We start from the raw sequence: 15,937 nt of genomic DNA, 5'->3' as shown, positions 1-15,937 counted from the left end.
CTTGAACCCGCCGCCCACCCATCCTTCCTCTCCAGGTGTGTCTTTCTCTGCGGGGGAGTGGTGGATCTACCTGCTTGCTTGGCACGCATGAGGGGCATGTAAGTCACCACAGCAGATGGGAGCAACGGGAGGATTCCAGTTTGGTGGCATTTTTACACCCACTCCGTTCAGGTGCAAGGCCAGCTCCAAACAGCCTGTAACTGAGTCACTTAGCCAGCCTGGCATCACGTTATCCATGCCTCAGTTCCCCCTCGCACGTCAGCCGTCTCCCTCAGGCTAGCAGGGTAATTTGAGGCTTTGGCCCTCCGGCCCGCCCATCCCAGGGAACTTGAGCAGGCAGCCAGGGTCTGCTCCTGCCTCTCTGGGCCGCTTCCTACCTGTCTAGCCCCAGAGCCTGGCTGCCAACCTCCTCTTTCTGCTGCAAACTTCCTGGCTTTACAGTCACACCCTGCCCCCACCCCAGCTGGGCTCCATCAGGCCTGGCTTTCTCTCTCTCCCAGGTGCTGCCAGGTACCTTAGCTGGCCTCTCATGCCACATTAACCCCTTCAGGCCTGTGTGGGGGACCTCCACATAGCTACACATTTCCTTCCCTCACAACTGCTTGGTCTTGCCACACAGGTCCTCCCTCGACTCCCCAGCTCCAGCCCTGGGCCACTGACCCATGAGCACCCCCAGCCTCTCTGTTTCATGATCCCCAGGGCTGTTCCCTGCTATTGCCTGTCTCTCCCCCCCCCGCCCCGGCCCCCCAGAGAGCCCAACTTCAGAGAGCCCAGGTTCGATGCTGCCCACTGACAACACGTGCACGGGCCATTGTGTACAGAAGGATATTTAGTTACACCACACGTTATATGTGTTTTGCTGCAGGTGTAGATCTCTCTTTGCAGACACGTATGCAAAGAATGTGTGCATGCTAGAATGCAAGATGTGTAGAGTAGCTCCGCACTCCTATGTTGGCATGTGCATATTTCCATGCAGTTGCATGTACTGTAAGGCCTGTGGACAGGGCTGCATGGGCCAGCTAGCTGTGCGTGTAGAAAACAGAAGGCACAGGCTGTTCTTCACTGTTATTCTATCCCGCCCCTTCCAATCCCTTCTGTTCATCTTTGTTCCCAGCCCGTCTCTGGTTATTAGGAGCCAAGATTCTCCCCTCCCCACTGCAGGGCACGAAACCGAAGTGCTCAGCAGTCTGAGTTGCATTCATGTCAAAATAGCTTCTCCGAGTCGCGAGCCCGAAGGCCGAACAAGCAGGAGTTTGGAGCAAGGAGACGGGCGATGCCCTGGCCCCTCCTGCGAGCGTCGGGCTGCAGGCGACAGACTAGAAAATAACAGGGTTTGCTGCAGCAGCAAGGAACCTCCCTGCTACCCTGGGCCAGGTGGCGTGTGGCAGCCAGCGAGAACCACCTCAGGGGAGGTTTCTGCATTGGGCCCCAAGAACTCATGCTCCTGGGATGGCACCGGTGGCTGGTGATTTGTTGCTCCCCAGCCTTTCAGCGCACATGGCCCAGCACGAGCGCCACGCCCTAGCCCCACCTCGCAGATGCTGGGGAGCACAGCAGCAACGCATGTCCAGCCAGGGGAAGCAAGAGCAGATTCAAGCCCACAGTCCAGGCCAGGGCCCTGCACCAGGAGGAAGGCACCCTCTCCCCAGGGCAGAGAACATACCCAATGAGCCAGAGCAGCGAGGGGGTCAGCACGGGAGAACCGGCAGAAGCAATGCATGGCCAAGCGGAGGCTGGTCAGAATCCAGAGGAGGCACAAGGCAGATGGGGAACGGGACCGTTGAGGACCGAGGATGGATGCAGAGCAGGAAGCGGGGAACGCAGCCGCACAAGATGCGTTCGGGGTGCCAGTCCCAGAGACCCACATCCAGCAGCGACTGAGATGCAGCCACCCAGATGGAAGCTTGCCAAGGAACCGATGCTGCTGTGGAACGTAGGGCCAGACCCCAGCTGGCGTCAATCAGCCAGAGCTCCACTGGAGTCAATGGGGCCAGACTCCCAGCAGGTGCAAATCAGCCCTGCTGCAATGGCTACGCCATCTACACTCACTGAGCGTCTAGCCCGTCGAGTGCCCGAGGGGTACAGTGCCAGTTGCCCCGCAGACTGCGTCCGTCAGTCAGGGCTGTCCCTGTGTCAGGGGCTCCCTTCCCGCCGGGGTTCCAGCCCAGGGTTCTGCGCCTGCTTTCCCTGGGCTCTACCCCAGCTCTGACACCGAGCGAGGGGGCTAGTCCCCAGGGACTAACAGGGGGATGCTCTGCAGCCATAAAAACAGGGGAAAAGGCATGTCCCCGGGCAAGGCAGGTCTCCTCCCTTCTCTCTGGGCCTCAGTTCAAGCTCAGGTCAGATACTCCCTGCTGCAGCCAGATACTTCCCGCCAGAGGGCTCAGCTGATGAAGGGTGTGACAATGAGCAGGGCCTTACTGCAGTGAAGGCACCTGCGGAGTTTATTTATCACAGTAGCACCTTGGCGCCCCCGGCCAGGGCCACGGCCCCGTTGTGTTGGGTGCTTGTTCAGCCAAGCCAGGCCCCGCCCCATGGAGCTCACAATCCAGGTGTTAGACAACATGCCGGTGGAGGATGAGATGCTGCAACACAATTGCTTCAGGACCTGGTGCTCTGTGCCTCAGTTTCCCTCTTCAGGGTCTTTGACCTCCACTCTCGCCAGGCGCTCTGCCAGCATCAAAACGCCTCACCCCTTCCTTTCGGAGCGAGCAAGACATTGCTGTCACGAGTCCCCGGGCGATGCTCTGGAGCTGCTCCCTACGAAGCCAGTCAGGACTCTGGAGGAGTCTCCTCTCTGGGAGCAGCCTGTCTGCAGGACACACAGCTCACCCGGCTTCCCCCTTCCTGGTCAGACATCGGAGCATTCAGCATCCTCTGCCCCTCTGTGCGCTTCCCATAGTGAGTCCGCCCAGGCGGGGTCCTGGGGAAGCCAGAGGGTCCTGCACCCAAACTTTGCAGTTAGACATGACTCTCAGCCAGCCAGTAAAACAGAAGGTTTATTAGATGACAGGAACACGGTCTAAAGCAGAGCTTGTAGGTGCAGAGAACAGGACCCCTCAGCTGGGTCCTTTTTGGGGGGCAGTGAGCCAGACAACCACGTCTGCACTTCACTCCATGTCCCCAGCCAGCCCCAAACTGAAACTCTCTCCAGCCCCCCCTCTTCTGGGCTTTGTCCGTTTCCCGGGCCAGTAGGTCACCGGATTCCTTTGTTCTCCGACCCTTTAGCTCTCACCTTGCAGTGGGGAAGGGCCCAGGCCATCAGCTGCCAGGAAACAGGGTGTCGGCCATTCTCTGTGTCCAGACCCCTGCACACACCTGCCCTCTAGGGCTCTGCAACGATCATACACCCTTATCCCACCCCCTAGATACTTAAGAACTGCCATGGGGAAACTGAGGCACCCCCACAATATTCAGAGGAAACATTAAGAAGAGTTCTGCTTCGTCACATCTCTCCCCCCTTCGAGACCAAACAGAGCAGGGTCACTTTAGCTGGTGACCTGGGGAAGTTCGAAGCAACAACGTTCCCATGAATGCCCCAGCATCTCTCCCGTTCCTTGGTGGGAGTTACACCAGGCCCTTCCAGTTTTCATGCCCTCCCTTAGGTCGGGGGTGGTGTATAGCACTTGCATGCCGCATGTAAAGAATTTTTAATGAATCTGTAAACTCAGGAGTAGTACCGAATGATTGGAGAATTGCTAATATAGTTCCTATTTTTAAGAAAGGAAAAAAAAGTGATCCGGGTAACTACAGGCCAGTTAGTTTGACATCTGTAGTATGCAAGGTCCTGGAAAAAATTTTGAAGGAGAAATTAGTTAAGGACATTGAAGTCAATGGTAAATGGGACAAAATACAACATAGTTTTACAAAAGGTAAATCGTGCCAAACCAACCTGATCTCCTTTTTTGAAAAAGTAACAGATTTTTTAGATAAAGGAAATGCAGTGGATCTAATTTACCTAGATTTCAGTAAGGCATTTGATACCGTGCCACATGGGGAATTATTAGTTAAATTGGAGAAGATGGGGATCAATATGAACATCAAAAGGTGGATAAGGAATTGGTTAAAGGGGAGACTGCAACGGGTCCTACTGAAAGGCGAACTGTCAGGCTGGAGGGAGGTTACCAGTGGAGTTCCTCAGGGATCGGTTTTGGGACCAATCTTATTTAATCTTTTTATTACTGACCTTGGCACAAAAAGTGGGAGTGTGCTAATAAAGTTTGTAGATGATACAAAGCTGGGAGGTATTGCCAATTCGGAGAAGGATCAGGATATTATACAGGAGGATCTGGATGACCTTGTAAACTGGAGTAATAGTAATAGGATGAAATTTAATAGTGAGAAGTGTAAGGTTATGCATTTAGGGATTAATAACAAGAATTTTAGTTATAAGTTGGGGACGCATCAATTAGAAGTAACGGAAGAGGAGAAGGACCTTAGAGTATTGGTTGATCATAGGATGACTATGAGCTGCCAATGTGATATGGCTGTGAAAAAAGCTAATGCGGTTTTGGGATGCATCAGGAGAGGCATTTCCAGTAGGGATAAGGAGGTGTTAGTACCATTATACAAGGCACTGGTGAGACCTCACCTAGAATACTGTGTGCAGTTCTGGTCTCCCATGTTTAAAAAGGATGAATTCAAAGTGGAGCAGGTACAGAGAAGGGCTACTAGGATGATCCGAGGAATGGAAAACTTGTCTTATGAAAGGAGACTTAAGGAGCTTGGCTTGTTTAGCCTAACTAAAAGAAGGTTGAGGGGAGATATGATTGCTCTCTATAAATATATCAGAGGGATAAATACAGGAGAGGGAGAGGAATTATTTAAGCTCAGCACCAATGTGGACACAAGAACAAATGGGTATAAACTGGCCACCAGGAAGTTTAGACTTGAAATTAGACAAAGGTTTCTAACCATCAGAGGAGTGAAGTTTTGGAATAGCCTTCCAAGGGAAGCAGTGGGGGCAAAAGATCTATCTGGTTTTAAGATTCTACTCAATAAGTTTATGGAGGAGATGCTATGATGGGATAATGTGATTTTGGTAAGTAATTGATCTTTAAATATTCAGGGTAAATAGGACTAATCCCCTGAGATGGGATATTAGATGGATGGGATCTGAGTTACCCAGGAAAGAATTTTCTGTAGTATCTGGCTGGTGAATCTTGCCCATATGCTCAGGGTTTAGCTGATCGCCATATTTGGGGTTCGGGAAGGAATTTTCCTCCAGGGCAGATTGGAGAGGCCCTGGAGGTTTTTCGCCTTCCTCTGTACCATGGGGCATGGGTGACTTGAGGGAGGCTTCTCTGCTCCTTGAAGTCTTTAAACCATGATTTGAGGATTTCAATAGCTCAGACATAGGTGAGGTTTTTCGTAGAAGTAGGTGGGTGAGATTCTGTGGCCTGCGCTGTGCAGGAGGTCGGACTAAATGATCAGAATGGTCCCTTCTGACCTTAGTATCTATGAATCTATGTGGGAAGGTTTATGAGGCCCGTGCCCTTTTGCCACCCCAAAACCCCTGGGGGTCGAACTGGGATCGGGTCTTCTCCCAGCGCTCCAGTCTGGAGGGCTGCAATTCGGGCTCTCTTGGTTAAGAGCCCCCATCTTGACCTGGGCCACAGACTGTTCACTTACAGAACTAGCATGGAGACATCCCTTTCTCAACAACCTTGTCTCCCCAACAAGCTGGCCAAACACAGCCACTTGGTAATAGGACTGTTTAACTTTCTTAACAGCTTTCACTCCATCTGAGACCTTCTCAAAGCCATCCACACTGGATCTTCCAACAGGAAAGTCAGTGGCTTCATTCACAACAGAAAATTTCTGACTGTTAGGAACTGAAACTGTCTTGATTAATTTCAGAGTAGCAGCCGTGTTAGTCTGTATTCGCAAAAAGAAAAGGAGTACCCGTGGCACCTTAGAGACTAACAAATTTATTAGAGCATAAACTTTCGTGAGCTACAGCTCACTTCATCGGATGCATTAAATTTGTTAGTCTCTAAGGTGCCACGGGTACTCCTTTTCTTTTTGTCTTGATTAAATCACTTTCACACCCTTCAGTTGCAGTAAACTGCTTGCAAAGACTCCAGGAGGATTCCTTTCCCTAGGGGCTTTTCTATGCAACAATTCACCCCTCACAGAAATTCTGCCCTTACCCTCTTCACCTAGGGCTTGCTCTAGAGAAACACTTTCCTGAGCAACAACAGACTCTTTCTGGGTCTCACTTACATCCAGAATTACCTCTGGCCCATCAGGCGGATTCCTACACAATACCCTTTCAGGCAAACTCACAGACTTCCTAGATAAAAGGTTAGAAGCCTTCTCCTTCCCTTTGCCACACACAAATTCAGGAATCTTTTCCTTCTTGCTACAGGTTTCCACATCCTCAGTAGGTAACACAATCAAATAATCTTTCTGCTCTCCTTGTGCCCTGGCTAGGATCTCACCCTGATTAGACAGAGTTGCTACAGCCTTTCCCAGCCACACACTAGCAACAGGCAAAATACAAGCCCCAGAATTGTCTGGTCTCTGGGATTTTACATAGACACTAACTGGATGTGACCTAGTTACAGGGTCATTCTCCGTAGCAGACCCAAACTTAGGGCCATTCCCTTCCTGGGCTTTAGCTGAATCCAGAACCAACTCTGAGACAACTGCACTATTCTCCACCATCACCGGCTGAAAGGCCCCTTCTGTCTGCTCCACAGACAAAGAAGAGCCGGAGACACTTTCTCCTTTCCCAGACACACAGCTTGGGATCATTCCCCTGGTCCCAGCACACAGGGCTGTTTACAGACAACTGCTTGAGACCAGGGTAGCTCCCTCCACAGGCAAGTCAATACCCCCAACAGACACAGGCACGTTTCCTTCACTGTCCCAATTCTCCACCCAGCTAACAGGTAAGGTGCAGGGACACTCATCTTCCACTCTCCTGGCCTTCCCCAACTGCTGACTAGACAAAGCCATCAGCCCTCAAGGCTGCCTAGGCTCATCCAAACTTTCCTTACCAAGCACCTTGCCACTCCCGACAGATCCCCTGCCCTGCCTGTGTCTCCCCCCACTCAGCTGGGGTCTCAGCTCCCACTGTGCTCAGCGCTGCCCTTGCTGTCCCAGTGGGGGTAGGCAGCGAGCTCGCTGCTTTCCTCGCTGCATCAGAGCCAGCGTGAGCCCCCTCTCTGGTGTGCAAGGGGGCAGGGAGCATCTCTCTGTCCCACCCAGCTCCAGGGGGCTGGTTACAGGCAGGCAGGTAGCCTGAGCCTAGCAGCTCCTCCCCGCTGCCAGCCAGGTCATCTGCATTTTCACTGACCATTTCCCTCTCTGTCGATTGGTTCCCTGGATTCAAATTCAAACCCTTGGCAGGTTTCAGAGTAGCAGCCGTGTTAGTCTGTATTCGCAAAAAGAAAAGGAGTACTTGTGGCACCTTAGAGACTAACAAATTTATTAGAGCATAAGCTTTCGTGAGCTACAGCTCAGGAGCAGGGCCTGGATCCTGTCCCAAAGAGACACAGTCACCCCACAACAGGGTCTCGCAGCTGATATCCTTGAGAACCCCAAGGACCAGCCAGCCCCACCCCTTCTGGGTCTGCACAGGGATCTGGGCCATAGGCAGGGTGAGGGGCTTCATCCCTGGGACCCTCACCCAGCTCACACAGCCCCTCAGCATCTGAGGCTGCACCACCAGGGGCCTGACAACAGTTCTCTCTGTCCCAGGATCTCGCCACCCCAGGACTGTCTCCCCATTGACCATCACCTTCCACTCCCACTGGGGGTTCGAGGGGCCTGACCCCAGGAAACTCCACACAGACATATAGGTTGGGGTCAGGAGTGGGAGCCTGTCCACCTCCCCACCCATCTGGCTGACGGAGTCTATGGCCTTGGGACCCAGCAAGGGAACTAGACACCGGGGCTGTTCCGCAGGGTCCCCTGGTTCAAATCGCCAGCCTGCTCCAAGGCAGTGAGGGGGCATCCACATCTCCCCCTCCTTAACCAGGGGCAGCAATTTAGTATCGAGAGTCCCTGCGGAACTGGCACCCCGGGGTCTATCCCCGCTCACCCCGGGAGGTCCCCTCTGCCTCTCCACTCCACCATCGCCAGTTCATGCTCCTGCTGCTTCTGCAGCTCCTTCTCGGGCTCTCGCTGTCTCTCACAGTCCTCTTGCTCTCTGGGACTCAGCTCCAATCCCGTCCGTCTCCGATCCCCTGATGGGGAACCCGATCGTGAAGACCCCCATCTGGTAGGGGACAGGAGTCTTGGGGATGCCTGGTTACTACTCAAGATGCTCCCAGATCCTGCTATAGCCCTATTTGGGTCAGGAATCTGCTCCTTAGAGCTGTCATCCTCCTCCAGCTGCACGATTAACTGTGCTTTGGTGAACTTTCCAATGTGCAACCCTCTCTTTTTGCACAGGGTTACAATGTCCTTCTTAAGGAGATGGTGACAGGCCCTCACTCCACTCTTCCCAAGTTGTTGTGGACTCACAGGCCTGTGTGCTCTCAGCTCCCCACAGTTTCCAGGGAGAACCCCTCGTGTGCCAGCCCTTCTCGAGGTCACCACCTCTTTGCCAGGGTCGAGCTGCAGACTCCTTCGCCCGTGGGACTGCTCGCTGCAATCCCCAGGGGAACCCTGTTACTGCAAAAGTCCTTCTCTCTGCCAGGGCCAAGCCGCAGGCTCCTCCACCCTGAGACTGCTCCCCGCAGTCCCCGGGGGGACCCCATTACTGCACAGTCCTTCTCGCTGGTCACACACTCCCAGGGGTTAACCGCCCCCCGAAACCGCTCTTCTCTGAGCCTTCAGCACACCTGGTCCTCGTCAATCCCCCTTCGTTTTACTGCTCCCCAGTCACTTACTGCAGGAAGTGCCATCTGCACAGTGCAGTATATCCCACCACTGCCACCAGTTGTCATGGAGTCCCCGGGCGATGCTCTGGAACTGCTCCCCACAAAGCCAGTCAGGACTCTGGGGGAGTCTCCTCTCTGGGCGCAGACTGTCTGCAGGACACGCAGCTCACCCGGCTTCCCCCTTCCTGGTCAGACATCGGAGCATTCAGCATCCTCTGCCCCTCTGTGCGCTTCCCACAGCAAGTCCGCCCAGGTGGGGTCCTGGGGAAGCCAGACCCCAACTTCGCAGTCAGACGTGACTCTCAGCCAGCCAGTAAAACAGAGGTTTATTAGATGACAGGAACACGGTCTAAAGCAGAGCTTGTAGGTGCAGAGAACAGGACCCCTCAGCTGGGTCCATTTTGGGTGGGGCAGTGAGCCAGACAACCATGTCTGCACTTCACTTCATGTCCCCAGCCAGCCCCAAACTGACTCCCCCTCCAGCCCCCCCTCCTCTGGGCTTTGTCCTTATCCTGGGCCAGGAGGTCACCGGATTCCTTTGTTCTCCAACCCTTTAGCTCTCACCTTGCAGGGGGGAAGGGCCCAGGCCATCAGTTGCCAGGAGACAGAGTGTCAGCCATTTATGTACCCTGGCCCTTTGCTCTGCAACAATTACACCCCCTTATCCCACCACCTAGAGACTTAGGAAATGCCTAGGGGAAACTGAGGCACCCCTACTGTATTCAGAGGAAACATTAAGAATAATCCCACTTTGTCACAATTGGCAAACCCAGCTCTCGTCCAGCTACCTCCCGCTACGGCTCCATGCACCAGGGGCCTCCCACCTTTCTTGGAGCCCTAGAGGGAGAGCCCGGGCCTCCCTCTACTCTGGACTCCAGCCAGGGACCCTGGAGCAAGCGCCCTGCACCACTCCCGCCCATCTAGCATCCTTTCCCCCAGCCCCTCATCGGGCTTACAGCAGCTCCTCACCCCACCTGGCTCTACAGCAGGAGAGCATCCCCCCTACATGTCCTTCTGACCCTGAGCTCCTGCCCTAAGCAGCCTCCTTCTCTCTGCCTCAAAGCCCATCTGCTCCCAGGGCACGGGTGGGCTGAGCCCATGGCCCTTCATGGTCCAGCTGCCTTGCCGGGGGTCAGGGGATTGCACGCTGGGCTAGCGGAAGGTCGGAGAGCTCGCCTCACCTGACAGCCACTTCAGCATTGGCCCAGGGACAGTCAGAGCAGGAGGGAGCTCAGCAGGCCATAGGGCTAAGGCTGCGACCCTGTTTGCCATCAGGCGGAGCGGGGTCATGGTCTGCCCGCCGCGGGTGGGGGCACAGAGAGGCGCTGGGGCACGCAGCATGGAGCAGAACGCCCAGCTGGCGGGAGCGGGTCGTGGAACAGGCGCCAGCCCAGGAGGGGCCGCGGCCCAGATGCAATGGGAACTTTGACAGGCCGCAAAGCATCAGCAAGGGGGCTCTTGTGTTCCCGGTGAACAAGGTTTTCCAAAGCCCACGCAGTCAAGAACGCCCGGCATTCAGGCCTGGAAAACACACACTGGGATTCCACCGTGGTGGCGACGTCACATCCCCTTTGACTATTGTCGTTTGGGAAATGAACGGTCAATACAAAACAGACCCGCCATTGTCTCCAGGATGGCGAGAGGCCGGCTGTTTATCCCAGGCCATCTCAATGCTCCGGTTGTTTGGTGCGGGCCTTTGGCAGATTCATTAACATTTGTTCTATGGGCCAGTTATTCCCCTTGCAACATAAAGGGGTGGATGTGGGGCGGGGGGGCAGATGCTTTTGTACATCCCTGGGTGTTCTTACAGCTTGTGCAAGGGCAGAAGATGGAGGCCACTGGCAAATGGGGCTGGGAAGCATCCATCCAACATACCCTTCTTCTGCTTGGGCCTGCGAGAGGCCGGATCTGATCCGCACTGCAGTCAGTGACAGCCCATTCTATGGGCCTGGGTGGACATCTCCTCTGTGCTCCCCTCAAACATCTGCACAACTCACACCTCCTCCTTCAGTCTCTCCTCACGACTGTCCTCAGCCCAGAAGCCGGAAAAAACTTGCCAATGGTTAGGGGCCACCAGCCAACCGGGGATCACACGGCTGCAGGCTAGTGTGGAGGCCAGTTTGTCTCCTTGTTTCCGTGGACATTCCCATCTGTCTCTTTGCCTAAGCGGAAGATTGGAAGTGGGGCCTTTTTGTTCTGGGTTTGTACAGCACCTTGCACAATAGGGCCCTGGCCCAGGCCTGAGGCTCCCGGGTGCTATGATAAGAAATGGAAAGAGCAATAATTGACACACCACTTCAGTGCTACGCCAGCCAACGCCTTGGTCCTTCACACAGGGGTGATTGGAACGCTCTCTTAGCTCACAGGCACCCCTTCCCTCCCCTGAGTGCACTAACCAGGCCTAGAGAGAGCCCCACATGTCCCCGTCCCCTGCCCAGCCTGTTGTCAACACCTCGAGTGCACAGCCCAGAGGGCCTGCGGTTAGGCAGTGGGGCTGGCAGAGGGCCCTCGGGTCCATCCAGGGAGCAAGTGATCAGGGTCATTCCCTCCTCCAGTAGGAGATGGTCCTGGTCTGGAGCAGAGAGCAGTCCACAGAGCCCCAGCCCCTACAAATACTGGTCCTAGTGGCTCCCCTGGGAATGGGATGCTCCATTTTAGCCAGTCAGGATGCCAAGACTGTCCCCACAGGACCGATCTCAGCCGCCAGTGACAAAGAAACGCAGCGGGGAGGAGGGGGACATTAAGGATAAAAATCCCAGATGGAGAAAGATTCCACAAACTTGGAAAGGAGCCGTGCACCCTACGACAGATCCTGATGCAGCTGTCTCCCAGGGCATGCTTGGCTCCAAGATGCTAAAGATCACACTAATTAATTCCCTGGCATCTCTTGCTGCCCAGCATGCTCTGCTCCAGGTTAGAGGACAGCATTGCCAACTCTGGCCTTTCACTGTGCGCCTGGCAATATTGCCTGTTTTCCTTCAGGCCCCACTTCCCAGAGTCAGGGGATTAGGTGAGCGTCTGAGCTCTCATTCCTAAAGAGAGAAGGTTTCTCGCCTGCGTGGCTGCAAAGAAAATCTTGAAAATGTTATTCCTGGGGCTCAAAACCCAGCAGGGAAACGACCAGACCCCAAATGAATAGTTTTTAAGGGTTATGATTTTGGAACATGGGTTTGCGCTGCTGAGAGGAGTTCCCCTCACTGGTTTTTCCCGCGAGGCAGTGCTGCTGCTGCTGAGTGGTTCGATCCATGCTCTGGTAGCCAGGACTCCTGGATTCGACTCCTGGTTTTGCTGCATAACCTTAGGAAATTCACGTCATCTCTCTGTCCCAGATTGACTGCGGTAAAATCAGAGCAACCCCACTGAGTATGAAGGAGTCACTCCGGATTGACATTGGCATAACAGAGATCTGAATGTAACCCTCAGTGAGCTTATTCTTCTGCACAGTCCAGCAAATGGGGCACAGGCCTGGAAAGCAGGACTCCTGGGTTCCATCCCCAGCTCTGCCATGGACTTGCGATGTGACCATAGTGCCTTCCCATCTCTATGCGTCCATCTCTCCAGCTGTAGAATGGTGATAATCAGTCCCAGACCTCCTCTGTGCTAGGTGCTGTACATGATTTACTTGGTGTACCATGGTAGCACCTAGGAGACACTGGTGCTGTGCGCTGCACAAACACAGAACATGATAGTCCCTATTCCAAAGAGCTTCCAACAGGCCCCTTTGCAAAATGCTCTCAGAATGGTGCATAAAAACATGTTTCTAACAATCCCCCAGCCAGAGGAGTGCTGGGCCACTTTGGTGTCAGGGGCCAGATGCGGCTCCCAGGAAGCTGATGTAGAGCTGCAGGAACTCCCCTGCAGCCTGTGGAGTCACTCTGGCTTTACCCTGGCGTAGTCGAAGCAGGATTCGGCTTGTGCTTGAAGATCTCCACGGGAAAGGTGCAAAACGCCATTGCTCCATTTTGGAATTCTTTGTGCTGACCTGGCAGCAGCGACACCACCCCAATCCCCGCCTGTGGGGGGACCCTTCCCCCAGGAGGGCGGGGAGCAGACTTCTGGGCAGGCTAACCCTGGGACATTCTCCTAAGAGTTCAGCTTCCACCCCAGTGCAGTATGGACAGATTACGCGGGGGGCCGGGCGGGCACATCACATCTCCACTTTCATCATCGCCCTGACACAGCAGCTGCTTTACCCCCTCAGCTCAGGGACGGCCAGGGAGGCAGTTTGGCAGCATTTTGTCTCTATTCACAACTGCCTGGCTTTCACCCAGCAACCTCCATGAGTAGCTGCAATTTCAGCCTGGGAGGCCGAGGGAGTTACAACCAACCACCGCTCAGCGGGGAAATGGAGGCAGAGAGACTTGACCAAGGTCACAATGAAAAATCTATTGTAAAGCTAGAAATAGAACCAAGGGTCCTAGGTTGTTCCCAGCCCCCTGCTCTAACCCACTAGACCCCCTCCCAGAGCCAGGACTAGACTCCCGAGTGCTGACTCCTAGCCCCCTTGCTCTGTTACCAGCCATGCGCTTTTCCCAGCTCACAGATGAGAACCCAGGTGTCCTGACTGCGTAGGCACTTGCTCTTCCTGCTAAACCACTTCTAAAGCCAGCGCCCTGCTCACTTTCCTCTCTGCCTGCTTCCCTTGAACAGCTCTCTGGGCCCTGGATCAGCAGTGCCCCCTCTACCACGCTCCCTCACCCAGGGCTCCAGCATTGCTCACACGTGCTGGGCTGGGGGCGGCTGGTTTATTCCTCCCCCCCGCTCTGTTCTGCAGGAGCCTCAATGGAGTTACTGTCCATGGACCGTTTGGCCCAGTCCGAGTCAGCAGCCCGAGATTCAGATGGAAAATTCCGTGCCCACGAAGCTCCCCAGCCGGCCCCAAGCAGCGGGATGCCTCAGGCCGTGATCGCAGGCCTCACCGCATCAAAGGAGGCCATTATTCCCAGGCTCGCTGCCGTACCATGAGTGACATGATGCTGCCAGTCCAGCACTCTTCAGTCCGCAGGCTCCCAGACAGCTTTGTAAGGGGGTGGGGGGGAAGAAGGGAATCATGTGGCACCAGTGAGACATCACCTCTGGGGTGGGACATGGCCACTGTTTAACCATCCCACAGCAACACCCCAAGGGAACTGCTCACCCAGTGCTGAAATGCAGCCCTGTCTGGGGTGGAACATTCCAGCTGCTCAACAGCCACACAGCACATTGAGGGCAGAGAGCGGGTGGGAGGCCACATCGACAGTGTCAGAAACCCTCTCTGCATGACCCTAGACATGCCGTGGGAAGGTAACGCAGCCGCATGCACCAAGCCCCAGCTAAGCGCGCTAGAGGAGTCAAGGCTGGGCAGGGCTCTCCCCCATGGGGCACCCACGGGATGGTGCATTACACCCAGATTACAGCTCAAACGAGTGCAGCATGACCCATGCTGAGCCTGGCTGCTTTGACAGATACACCATGATGTCCCGCTTGTCAATTCTTCACCACGAATGAGGGGTGGAGGAGGGGCTGGGCTGATAGTCCCAGGGGGCTGCTCACTCTGGACCCGCAGCTTGAGCCCCGTGCCTTCATTTGGAGCTGGGGAGGGCTCTGCACTTCTGCAGCCCCGGCCCAGTGCTCTCTGTTGGGCACCCACAATTAATTTTGGGGGGGAACCTCTGCGCATCCTGCTCTGGGGGGGTAGGCCAAGGCAGCTGGACCGGTCTGTGCCCACAGCTGTTCGCTTGGCCGCGCCTGCTCCAGTTCCCCAGCTCCTCAGGCCACTCCAGGGACTGAGCCAGCCAGTTAGACCCACACATGCTCCCCGCTGCAGCCTGGCACTTAAACACCCGCCTTTGGGCAACCATTCAAAGGCCAACAGGAGCCTGAGTCCCTGCCAGAGGGGGAATCATTGCAGCTGGAGTGAGGAGTCAGGGGCGGGGAGAGATCTCGATTCCCAGTCTATTTCAGGGAGAACAAATCAACAGCAAGACAGGTGCCGAGCTGGCCACAGCCGCCTGGAGGATATTTGTTACCGTTCAAGGGCATCAGAGTTTCCATATGGGCTCAACGTGCAAATCCCACTGTCTAAGCTGTTCCTACGGCCCAGCTTGAGCTGAAATCAGAGCCCCTCGGCAGGGCAGGCGGTTGTTACAGACAGTGCAGGATTGCATGGGAACCTCAGCCCAAAAGCAGTGCTGAGCCGGGCCCCGCTGAGAGGCCTTGCACTGCTCCCAGTGCTGGTATATGCGGCTCTAGGTTACTTTTATTTTTGTTTCAGTGATTCATCTCCTGCTCTGGTGCCAGGCCACTGCCATTCAGCGCTGCGAATGCTGGTGCTGCTCACCAGAGGTGCACGTTCACTCGTGCGTCATGAGCCCAGGCAGGCAGATGGCATAGGAACCAGCTGATCTGCAGGCCAGGCTTGCCCTGGGTTTGGCAGCTCAGTAACACGCTGATGGGCCAGGAAGCCAGTTCAAACCCAAGCCAGGTCGCTAGTCATTGCTGTGGGTGGAATGAGTCACGAGGGTTCTCGGCCCAGCTAGCCCCACTGCCGGCCAGTCTTGGACCCAAAGGGCTGTGGGGACTAAACATCAAGCTGGCCCCAGCAGGGGAGGTTTGAGGCACATGGGCAGGGCTCTCCTGGGGCAGGACAGGCCCATGCTGGAGCAGTGCAGGGGAAGTCTGTCTCCAGGGCTCAATCCAGGCCCCCCCTGCATTTACACACCTGGGGGATGTGAAAGGAGTGACTGCGACTTCACCAGGCTGCCAGTCAGGGCAGCATGTGTCCCCACTTCATCAGCCCCACCCCAGCAGCCAATCGCCAATTGCCAGCAGCAGCCAGGATCTCAGACCTGGTCTAGGGTTGCCAGCTCCTGCCAAGAGCTCATCAGTGCCACCGGTACACCCAGCAGGAGACACTGTTCAGGTCAGGGCTGGACGTAAACCTTGGCTTGTCAGCCGCCAGAGCAGCTGGGACATCCTCCAGCCCATGGGAAGTTGTTTTAGAACACAAGCCAGATGCCACCAGTCCTGCTGTGTCCCCGAGAACAGGATCTGGGGACACTTCAAACTATCTGGGTCAGTGCCCAATGTCCATCCAGCGTCCCATCTCCGACAGCAACCGCAGG

This window comes from Dermochelys coriacea, chromosome 20, assembly GCF_009764565.3.
Source record: "Dermochelys coriacea isolate rDerCor1 chromosome 20, rDerCor1.pri.v4, whole genome shotgun sequence".
In the NCBI taxonomy this organism is placed as follows: Eukaryota; Metazoa; Chordata; order Testudines; family Dermochelyidae; genus Dermochelys; species Dermochelys coriacea.
The sequence above is the reverse complement of the archived record's forward strand: the minus strand, read 5'-3'. Positions refer to the sequence as shown.